Source organism: Amblyomma mixtum, chromosome 5 (assembly GCF_055824585.1).
Source record: "Amblyomma mixtum isolate Tamu chromosome 5, ASM5582458v1, whole genome shotgun sequence".
Lineage (NCBI taxonomy): Eukaryota > Metazoa > Arthropoda > Arachnida > Ixodida > Ixodidae > Amblyomma > Amblyomma mixtum.
Genome location: NC_143016.1, coordinates 6,321,455 through 6,333,137, shown reverse-complemented (window position 1 = coordinate 6,333,137; position 11,683 = coordinate 6,321,455).

Here is an 11,683-nt window from a genome sequence, read left to right as displayed (position 1 = left end):
GCCGAACTTCATTCGCGTTCACGTCATGCCCCTAATGCGATTTAACATAGTTTAACGTAACTTGCCATGGCTCCCCACGGCTATATGGGGGAATTACGTATGCAGAGATCAGCCGTAGTAACTTACGTTCTGATAAAGACAATGCTGTCAAGAACTAACGTGGTCTGTCCGCTAATGGGAATAAGCAAGAACGCGAAATCTATCCCTTGAGGTACCGTGGAAGTGCCTGATGCGGTAATTTCAAAGCGGCAGCCATTTCGGCTCGAAAGACCGTTTTTATTATATAAGGCCACGCAAAAAATGTGCGCCGGTGCCACGGATTCTGCAATTAGGTCTTCGTGTTTTTCTTGTACGCATAGTCTAACAGCGTAGGCCTAATTCCAGAGTTTTACACGGCACGCCATAGAGCTGGACTATAAAGAGATTTCTCCAATTTGCAGACTGCACAAAATTATGCCATTTAGCGCCTGAAGCAGCGCGCCTGGTGCCTCGTACTTATCTGAAATTCTCTTGTGCGTCTTTAACGACTTATTCAGATTTATATGTATATAGGTTAAGCTAGGTTTACAGCGATACAGAAAACGCAAACAGCGGCAGTATTCAGCGGCAAACCTCTTCTATTTTTCACACACGTTGTATAAACCTCCCTATATACACAGAACACACGGCACGAAAGCGGCTTTAACCAAGACATTAGAAATACGAGCATAAGTAGTATTATAAGACAGCGTAAAGGGCAGTGACAATTACCTAAAAAGATAAAAAACAAAAAAAATTCCAACAACTCCTAAACAACTTAAATCACAAAAGCGGAATTAGCGCTCGGAGAATAAGGATGAACGTTCCTGTCATTTATTGAGCTAAAAGAAACTTCTTATGCACGCCATTGAGATTTGCTACCACGCATCTCAATAGAAGACCAAGGCAAAACTTGACTTCAGCGCGGGTGCACCTAATTTTAGAAATGCTGTGTATGGCACTCAACGCTTGTGAAAAACCTGAGCTGCCCTTACTCTGGGGCACTACGCGCCACTGCAAACTTCCACCTTTTTTGACGTAGCGTAGCCATTCATCACATTTCATAGGAATACTCCACTAAATGTACACACGAATTTAAGATGTCACGTTCAAAAAGAGCAGTGGCGCCAATATTGGGCTTAATCCAGCCACTTCTCAGTGAATTCAACTTTCCTGTCATCGCAGATCTCAGCACTTTCGATTGCAATGGTCCCCAGTGAGCTCTGTGGAAGTAAGCGCGGCTAAGAAAACACGAGGAAGAGGATAAATACGGTAACACTCATCTTTTCTTTGCGCATTTTTCTTTCCTCTGGTATTTCTTCCAGTCGTATTCACGTGCCTGCTCCCGGTATTTGGCCTCCCTTGCTTAAAATACATGAAGTGCTGCCTATTGAAAGCCGAAAGGGCTATGAATAAAGAACCTCTTGGTTCTTCATTCATAAATATAATCCTTTAATGAAAATGAAGCACTTGTAATGATGCGTGCGAAATCACTATACGTGAATAAACACGTGGTATTCGCATACGGCCGCTAAATAATTTATATATAATTTTTTCTATCATGCTGTTTAAGTTTCGGCTTCAATAACTGAACGATGGCTGCGACGTTAAAGGTAAGTACAGGTACCGTGCGGAGTTCCTAAGAAAGGTTGGCCTGCGATGGGACGTTGCAGACGACTATCGCAAGTGGACTGAAGATAATCGCTTGATCGCGAACTTTTGCCGCTTTTTAAGCGAGGCTTGTTTGCACTCCTTTTTATAACTTTCTTTCCTTTTTCATTATGCCTAATGGCAAACAGCTCGAATAAAAAAAAAAGAAAAAAAACTGCAATATAATCACTGCTTCTTCATTCATTAGCATTCGGCTTATGAGGCAGCTTGAGTTTAGCGCTGTAGGGAATTAAAATGGCGAAGAAGTGATTATATTGCCTTGTCTTCATGTATCACGTGACCTATGCTCACCTTTAACGTCACAGCCAAAGCACTGCTGCTGAAATGAAATAAGAAATAGCATGCGAGAAGAAATTCATTTACAAATTATTTAGCGGTCGTATAGGCGAATACCACGTGAGGATCTATGTATAGGAATGTCTTACGTATCATTACAAATGCGAAAAGAGAAAATGCGGTGTCTGTACTCTATTGTCATCCCGTCCGATCAAAATTGTGCTGCTTGTAAAAACTAGAGATGAACATGGAAAACTGCTTCGCTCGTAAAAGCAGTCTATGAATAGCCTGCGCCTTGGTTTTCCTATCGATAGGTATCGCGATCAAAAGGAGAGGCAAAAACTTGAGACGACACTTAAGCTCAGCCTTATCGGTATGATGCGAAAGTGTTAACTCCTGTCTTCAGTGGCCTGGCGTACTCTTTGCTTATTATTTCTCAGACACGGGCACTGTTGTTTCGTTCACCATTACATAACGTTTAACTTGACCAAAAGAGTACTATGCGGTCTCTCCCACGCAAGTATTCCTTCTCTGTTTCCTAGGTTCTGTCTACGTGCCTATATTTATTTATTTACAAAATACTGCAGACCCTAAGATGGGTCCAAGCAGGAAGGGCAAAAGCACAAGAAAAGAGGCGCGGCAGATTACATAGCACAAAACTAACATAACAGTAACAGAACATAGTAAAGAACAAGGGGAAAAAACAACTCAGCAATTATCAATAAGTAATTTTATTAATGGCATCGATGCTGTTTACAACCTCAGGCGGAAGTTCATTCCATTGAGTTATTGTGTGAGGAAAAAATGAGTATTTAAAAGCATTGATTCTAGCGCTGTAAGGTGTTAGTGATTCCGTGTGACGATGTCGTGTTAGTAGCGTTGTGATCGGTTTAAGAAATAAATCTGGGCTCATGGAGAGTTTGTTATTTTTGAGTTGGAAAAGAAATTTCGATCGTTGAATTTTTCTTCGTGTTTGCAATGTCTGTATGTTGTTTTGTGCCATAAGAGTGGTTGGAGAGTCAGTAGAACGATATTTATTAAAGATGAATCTAACACACTTTCGCTGGATCATTTCCAGTGCCTCAATGTTATGTTTTGTGTAAGGGTCCCATACGGTGCATGCGTACTCAAGTTTCGGTCTGATGATGGATGTGTAGGCTAGAAGCTTTGCACTAGAAGGGGCACCTTTTAATCTATGCCTAAGAAAGCAAAGTTTCCGAAAGGATGACGTACATATGTTGGTTATATATGTTTGTTCCAGCTAAGTTTATTGGTTATAGTAACACCTAAGTATTTGTATTCGTTAACTTCCTCAAGCAGATGATTTGGAAGGGCATACGGAAATGATAGGCTACTTTGTTTATTGGTCACTTTCATAAAGACTGTTTTGTCATTGTTAAGCTCCATCTCCCATCGACTGCACCATAAGTGAATGTTGTGAAGGTTAGAATTAACCCTTTCAGCCCTGGTGTCCTATAAAAAGGACACGAAGCAAAACGGCTATAAGTCATGATCAAAATGCCCAATAATCTGAAACAAGAACTGAGCCGACTCCCAACGCATCCCTATAAGCACAGACATCACTTTCTCCTTCGTCTTCCTCATCGTAGCCCCGAGAGTAAACAAACAAAATGGCGGAAGATGGGGACGGCGGCTGCAATGGTAAGTGCTATTTTGCCATTTTTTTTACTCCATACCTAAGAGCGTGTTCGCGATTAGAATTTTGCAGGTTGTTTCAAAGACACTAAAGGCATTAACAGCTGCAGAACATTTTCTGTGCGGTTAGTACATTTGTCGCAGCACGCCGCGATATGTGTGTCCTATATATAGGACACCAGGCTTCAGTGGTTATAAACCACCGACGCGTGTTGCATGCAAGTGCGGAACATTTTTTTTTTGGTAATGCCTAATTTTTGTTTTTGTTTTATTGCAGAGGCAAAAACTGTGACCTTACTCAACGGCAAAGCGGCCTCGATTAAGACATCTGCGTCTCGAGGATCCAGATGTCATGTTTGCTGCACTGAAGGATGGTTACGTGTTGGAGGTTGAAGACGCTGAGGAGGACGTGCATTTGAGCTCTCGGCTGCCTCCAGCAGTGATGAAGTTGACAAAGCAACACCGGAAGACAGGTCGTGGTGCAGGAGAGCTTTCAATAAGCTAGCAGCCACGTATCACCCTCAATAATCTGGTGACGAGAATGAGAATGATCTTGATTGTCTACCGACCCCGTTCACGTATCCGTATTTTTCTCGGTACCGAGTAGTGTTTTTTGCTGTTCTTGCCGAGGAAACAAACGTATTCTATTTATCAAGAAGGAAAATCCGTTGAGATGACGAAGAAGAAATCAGAAAGCTGGTTTCACAGCATTTAGCGATGGGTGTCTTTCGCTAGCCACGGCTAGAATCTGCTTGCACATTGTAGACGTGAACGGAGACCTGTTGTGAACGCTCTGCCTTCACTACGGCGAACGCTATGCCTTCACTACGGCGAACGCTGCGCCTCACAACGGCGAACGCCAAGCACATGCTCCTCACGCTTTCCCTCGACCCTTCCTCCCCTTATCCTCGCCCGGTCACGCTATGTAAGCTGGCTGATCGGGATGAATAAACGCTCTTTCTATCCCGAGCGTCCGTTTGTGTTCCATGGGAGCACGGCACGCGCAATGCGCGTACAAGCTTTGTACCAAGACCATACCAGCAATGATCCTTTCTGGAAGGTCAGGACAGATTTGAACACATTTCGTGAAAGATGCCTAAACCTCTCTTTCGAGGTGCATCATTGCAGCGATGAGCAAATCATTACGTTCAAAGGACAGCGAGACATAATACATCAAAGGGAAACCAAATACGTGGGAAGTGAAAGTTCTCATGCGGTGCGCCGCCTCCGGGATTACCTACGACTTCGTCGTTTATCAGGGTTCACCCACTGAACTCATTACAGCTGTTTCAAAACTTTTAACACGAATTAGTCGACGTCCAGTATTAGCTGCACCTCAAGGCAACCAGCATGTATGTTCTCAATATTGTAATATTTGTGAAAGTCTTGAAATAAAGAGTAACGTCAAACTTTGCTTTTTTTTGTCTTGCAACCACTAAGCCCTGGTGTCCTATATATAGGACACGGCGCCATATTTAAAACCAAGGGTCCCCTAGAGAAATTTTTTGCATTAGTGTGTTCCTTGGGTGGCAGTGAAGCAAAATAACACTTTAGAAAAATTCCCGAAGTAGCAAAAAAAAAATTCAGGGCTGAAAGGGTTAAGGATGACTTGGTCTTCGTAGGATCTGACTTCATGAAATAAAACACAATCATCGGCAAAAAGCCTGATTTGCACTGGTTCACTAATTACATCCGCAATATCATTGATGTAGACCAGAAACAGTAATGGTCCAAGCACACTTCCTTGCGGCACGCCAGAAGTGACCGGAAGGTAATTAGAACAATGGATATCAATACTGACGAACTGGGCGCGCTTAGAAAGGTAAGCAGAAACCCAGGAAATTATGAAAGAAGGAAGACCGATATTTTCAAGCCTATGTTTTAGATTGGCATGAGAAACAAGGTCAAACGCTTTCTTAAAATCTAGAAAAATGACGTCCATCTGCCCTGCTTTGTTTAGAATGTCAGCAATACTACGTACAACAGAAGTTAATTGAGTGACGGTCAAAAAGCCCTTTCTAAATCTATGCTGGTGTGACGATAGAATGTCTTTGTCATTTAGAAAGGAAGTTATATAAGTGGGAACAATGTGTTCGATTAGTTTACAATAAGAAGGTGTAAGTGATATCGGACGAAAATTAGTAACAGATGAGGCTGTACTTTTTTTCAGTATTGGCACAATCCGCGCAACTTTCCAATCCGTGAGAACAGTGCCGGTTGATAGGCTGGCATGAAAAATTATGGCTAGATATTGGGATAAAAGTTCACTATAACGGCGGAAGAACATATTTGGAACTCCGTCTGAACCAGGAGACACTTTTGTTTTCAGATTCAAGAACATTGAAAACACACCTGCAGAAGATACAATGCTTGGTTCGGGATGACATGACACAGCAGGTTGACATAAGAGGGAATTTGATTTCGTGAAAACACTGTGGAAATATCTGTTAAAATGCCCAGCAATGGTTGTTTTATCGGTGATAAGAACACCATTGTGCCGAATTTGGTCGACAGGTTTGTTTTTCCTGCACAAGTGTCTCCAAAACTTCTGCCGAGCATTCTGAATGAAGCTTGGTAGCGTGTGCTCAAAATAATGTCGTTTTGATTGCCCCACAGCCTGTCGTAGAGCACCTTGCGCAGCTTCAACAGCGTTTCGGCAGGCACGTGTACGTTATAATCGCTTTAGTTTTCGTTTTAGGTGCAAGACTTTACGCGTAATCCAGGAATTATTTTTGCGGTTTTTCTTTACTTTGTTGGGAATAAAATATTTTAGACAATACGTGCAGATTTCTTTAAATTGATTCCATAGTGCAGAGCCGTCATTTTTTTGAAAATCGCTAAGGCATAGATCAAGGTAATCAAGTACGCTTTCGTCCCTGGCACGCGAAAAGTCCTTCACACGAACAAGCTTAGCATGGGGAGAGTTGTGGGGTTTTTGAATTCTACATGAATTCTACATATATGTGGAATTGGTCATTTTGTACTTTGCATTCATAGTTGGCGGGCAGTCCGTATGCCAGTTCTGGCGCCGTGGTGCAGCGGTTAAGACACAGCAATCGGTGGGGCTTGCTAGAGCCAGGTTGACAGACTCTCGCGACTAATCATTAAATAAACTTCCACCGGCCATAGTTGGCAGGTTGTGATGACGTCACAAGGTCATGTGACTTGACGTGAAGGTGGGCCATCTGCTTTGCTGGAGAACGGGAGCCTTAACGCTTTAGCGTTAAGCGTTAATTGCTTTGATATAGCGTTAATTTCTTTGATTTGCGAACAGTTACGTAGATTCGCATTGGCCGGAGCTAGCTATACAGGGTGTTTCACCTAAGACTTTCTGCAATTTTTAAAAATAAGCTATTTGAATTAGATGCGCGCTTTTTCTGGCATAGCATTGTCAGTGGTGTAGTACATCATAATGCAGTTAAGACGTGCTAACTAGCAGGCTTGTTAACCAATATTTAATAGTTAACTTTTAAACTATTACCGTTGGGCTCCTTAGTTATTAAGAGGCACGTAGCCCACTGTAAGTGATGTCCATATTCGTTTTTAGAATTTCGAGAACGCGATTATCCTCGGCGCTGTGGCCCAACAAATTTTGGCTATTTCGACGAGTTACGTGCACTGGAGAGGTTTCTTTGCCTGCAAGCTTCTCAAACCGCATGTATTTTGGCGCGACGTAGGCGAAATTTGTTGGGTCACAGCGCCGAGGATAATCGCGCTCTCGAAATTCTAAAAACGGATATGGACATTACTTACGGTGGGCTGCATGCCTCTCAATAATTAAGGAGCCCAACGATAATAGTTTAAAAGTTAACTATTAAATATTGCTTAACAAGCCTGCTAGTTAGGACGTCTTAACTGCATTATGATGTACTACACCACTGACAATGCTATGCGAGAAAAAGCGCGCATCTAATTCAAATAGCTTATTTTTAAAAATTGCAGAAAGTCTTAGGTGAAACACCCTGTATATAGTGGCCACGTTCATAGATAGGCACGTTTACGAAGGCAAGCTTTAGTGTTCGCAGTGTCTGAAGCATGGTCCAACATGCAGGTCATTCTGTACTGAATCCAAACCTTCGTGATCATTGGATGGGCTGTAGTGCTGGCGGTGAAATTCGTCAGCAATTTATTTTATTTATTATCTGTTCTATAACACATATCAAAGTATGTTTTACATAGGCTCTGCAGTTAATGCATCAAAAGATGACTTTTTAGATGGCTGTCTCGAATGACGAGCATGATGTCCTGAATGCGTATTGAGGACATCATTCTACAGCCTATGTAAAACATAATTTGACATATGTTACAAAACAGATAATGAATAAAAGAACTTGCCGATGAATTTTAGGACAAGATTTGAAAAGGAAGGTTTAGCAGACGAAACGCAAATAACCTCGCTTTCTCTGCACTCCATTCATGCAGAGAAATGGTCTTTCGCGACTGTAGGGCGACTGTAAGAAAGTCTAATTCATTGGTTATACCTCTTTTAAAGAAACCCAGATCTCGAGGAGAACTCTCATAGCTAGATATGTATGAAGAATGAGCTCCCACTCGCGTTTACACTCGCAAGCCCCAGAGAAAATGAGATTTCCGGAATTATATTCAAATTCTTTCTTTTCCCTCATCGCGCGACCGATGCAGGCGCTCGTTAACTTCAGCGAACAACAGCAAAAACAAAAAAAAGCTCCGGCTCCGCACGACTCTCGTGGGACTAATATCGTTTGCTGCAGCAGTGTGTCCATTGTGTGATGAATACCGTCGCTTGCCTTCACTAAGCCTGCCTGGTTTAAGTAAAGTCGCCGCGCGATTTCTCAACCGAAAATCTTGTTGCGTAGGCTTCAATGAGGTCCAGCGAAGACAGATGGCGGAAAAAAAAAAAATCATCGGTTCAGTTGGTCTTCTCTCGCTTCGGGGATTGTTCTGATTCAGCAGACAGGTCGCTTTTTCTTGTACATCGGTACATGTACTTATGCACGCACTCTTGTGTAAATGTACACATCTGGAACTAGGTATAACAATGCTGTCTGTATAAACGTGGCTTTTTGGGGCCAACACAAAGTGCATAGGTCTCAAGCGCTGTGTCACCAAGGCTGTTAATATTTGTTTAGGACCGCGTCGTATTGTTTGTTTATGTGTATTAGTTTAGCGAAGTTTTAATAAGTGCTGCACAACCTCTGTTATGTAGTTTTGCTTTAATTTGTGCTATGCTGCGCTGTTTTTTCGCTTGTGATGTACTGTCTTTTTGTATTTTTTCTTTGGGTGCTGCTCATGTCATATGCTGTTCTTACGAGGATCTATTTGAAACTTAACACCAGGTACTCTTGTACAGCATCCAGAGCATTTTTCTAAGCCTGTGTAATATTTGGTGTAATATACCTCCACAGTGTTGTGCTCTCTGCTTTGCTTTCCGTATTTACTAATCCGTTAGCATTATAAGGGTCAATAAAAGCGGAAATGGCTACCGCCGGCTGTCAATAGCCAGTGGCAGCTGGCAACGTGCCCACCGGGCTACGAACAAACTTAGTATACTACCTATACGAACTTAGTAGGCCACCTCGGATATAACGGCCTTTCATGTGTTATCCTCGGATATAACAAACAAAACTTAGTATAACAACTCGGATATACCGAATTTACGTATGTCACCTCACATATACCAAACTTTCGTGCGTTACGTCGCAAAAAACGAACTCCAGTTTTGTTAACCTCGGATATAACGAACTTTCGTGTGTGACCTTGGATGTTACGACCGCAGCGCTCACTTAGTGTTTTGAACACCCGCCTCGCACGCGGGAGGTGTGGAGTTCGATCCCCATGATACAATGGGTACAAGCTTTCCCGTGACCTGATGCTTGGCTTTCTGGGGCGATATGCCTGAGAAATGGGTGCTTGCACCACTTTGGGTAATGAAAATTACATTGTTCCATGGCACTCTTTGGCGAAAGCTACCTTTGCGCCATAAACATATTCACCATCGGATATAATGAGCCTAAGGATTCCACCTCGGATATAAAAAAGCTTAGTGTGTTGAACTCGAATATAACTAACCTAAGTGTACTTCCTCGAATGTAATGAACTTCAGAGAATCAACCTCGAATATAAGGAACGTTTAGCTGCCAACGCATTCAAAACGATCCACGGAAAATCACCTAAGAGTTTTTTTTTTTTCACCACTTCCTTACGAATGCTTCACGCGTACCATGGAGAGGGGGCCCTCTGTCGGGCACTCTGTCTTTTGGCCTCCTTCCATCAGTGGTTGCACATGCACTTCAAATAAATTTCTGTTTCATTATAAAAAAATGCGACCTCTTGGTCAATGAGGCCTTGGTACCTTACTGGCACGAAGTACCACAAACAACAGCAGCACTTTTTCAGATGCACTTAGAACCACGCAAGTCAACGCAAAGGCATACTTCACAGACAGCCGAAAAATAACGGGCGAACCACTTTGAGGGCAGTTTTTTCGAGCTGAAAAGCAACTCTCTTAAATGAAACTACGGATTTCGTTACCACAACAAACTAACACGAAATTAATGGATAACTGATTAATCGAAGGAAGCAAGACAGAATACTACAACAGAGAAAATCTAGTACTAGTATGTCATGTTGCTCCCTCATCCCCCGTAGCAGACTTGGACGAGCCAGGCTCGTCATAAGTGGACTCATTTCTGGCTCACGACGAGTCTAACTCGTCATGTGTTTATAACACTCTGTGCCCTGTTTTAAGTGAGAAGGGCTCGTCTAAAGAATTTTTTTATTTGCCGACAGATGGAAGCATGGGTATGATGGTGTGATAACTCAAGAGGCAGCGCCCTACTCATTTAAGCTAGGTCAGGGCGTCTTAGAACGTGAAGCTACAAAAAGAAATTTATCAAGCAGATAACATACTACCGGTGTGTGGTAAATCTGTAGAAACAATGGAACAACTTGCACATCAATGCGGCTGTGTCCATCTTCATATCGATGCGTTCAAAGTAACTCTCCCTGTGGCAAGAAGGTTTAGAAATAGAATGAACCTGAACCTAGAATGAATGCAAAAAGCGGTAGGAAGATTTGGTGGTTTAAAAGCAAGGCAGTGACATAAGGTTATAAGTTAAGGAATAACAGTTGTATTTAACAAAAATGGCGCTTTGTAGATTATGCTGTTAAGTTGACGGATTGCTTAAAGAAATATAAGAAAAAAAAAACCCACCGAGCTTGATGGCAATTGCTGCCACCCCGTTCCAAACGGGGCGCTCCTAAGTTTCATCCTGAAGCAGCAAGACTCAGCGGTGCCCTGGAATAGGGGCGCCGACCTTGTGAAGAGGACGAAGACATGAAGACATCGGCTCACCGCTAAGACCTGATTTTTGGAGGAATAAATGTTTTTCACTCACTCACTCACTTGGCACCATTTTCGAAAAAACATGTGTCCGTGATGTGAATAACTCTAGAGAGCGCAAGAACAGGCACAGCGCAATAAGTGGAATATTTTTTTTGTGATGAAGCTGTTACTCAGAAATAGGCTCTTCTTCTTGTCTCTTAAGAGAAATGTCGATTTTGATTTACATACCACGTCGACTAGCTAAAGGTAAGGAATTAAAAATTTTTGTAATTACTTGCTTTCAACAGAACATTTGTATTTTCTGGCATATAAGTAGGGCCCTTCGTTTTCGGGTTTAATTTTTTCGATTTTTTTTATAACCCGTTACAAATCGGGTTATGCAGCAAAACTTTAAAAAAAATCGTGTTTATCTTGGTTCCTTTATTTGCACCAACAAATAATTCACTGTAAGCGCTCGTTTTAGTGCGGGACACAAAATCTCCTATTTTTTGCTCAATATTTCGCAAACGACGTGGAAATGACCTGTTCCGCGAAAATAAACTGTTCGTCAAATTAGGCTTTTTCATATTATTTAAACTATTTTGTCGCGTAAACTGTCAAGCTCCTACGCAGCACTTCGCGTGCATGCAAGACGTGCCTGCCTTGTACACGGCGAAAACAGACTTTAAACTCCCCACAGGACACTTGAAACGAGCAAGAGCCCTTGAGAAGGACGTCGTTAGCTTGAATAGCGCTTGT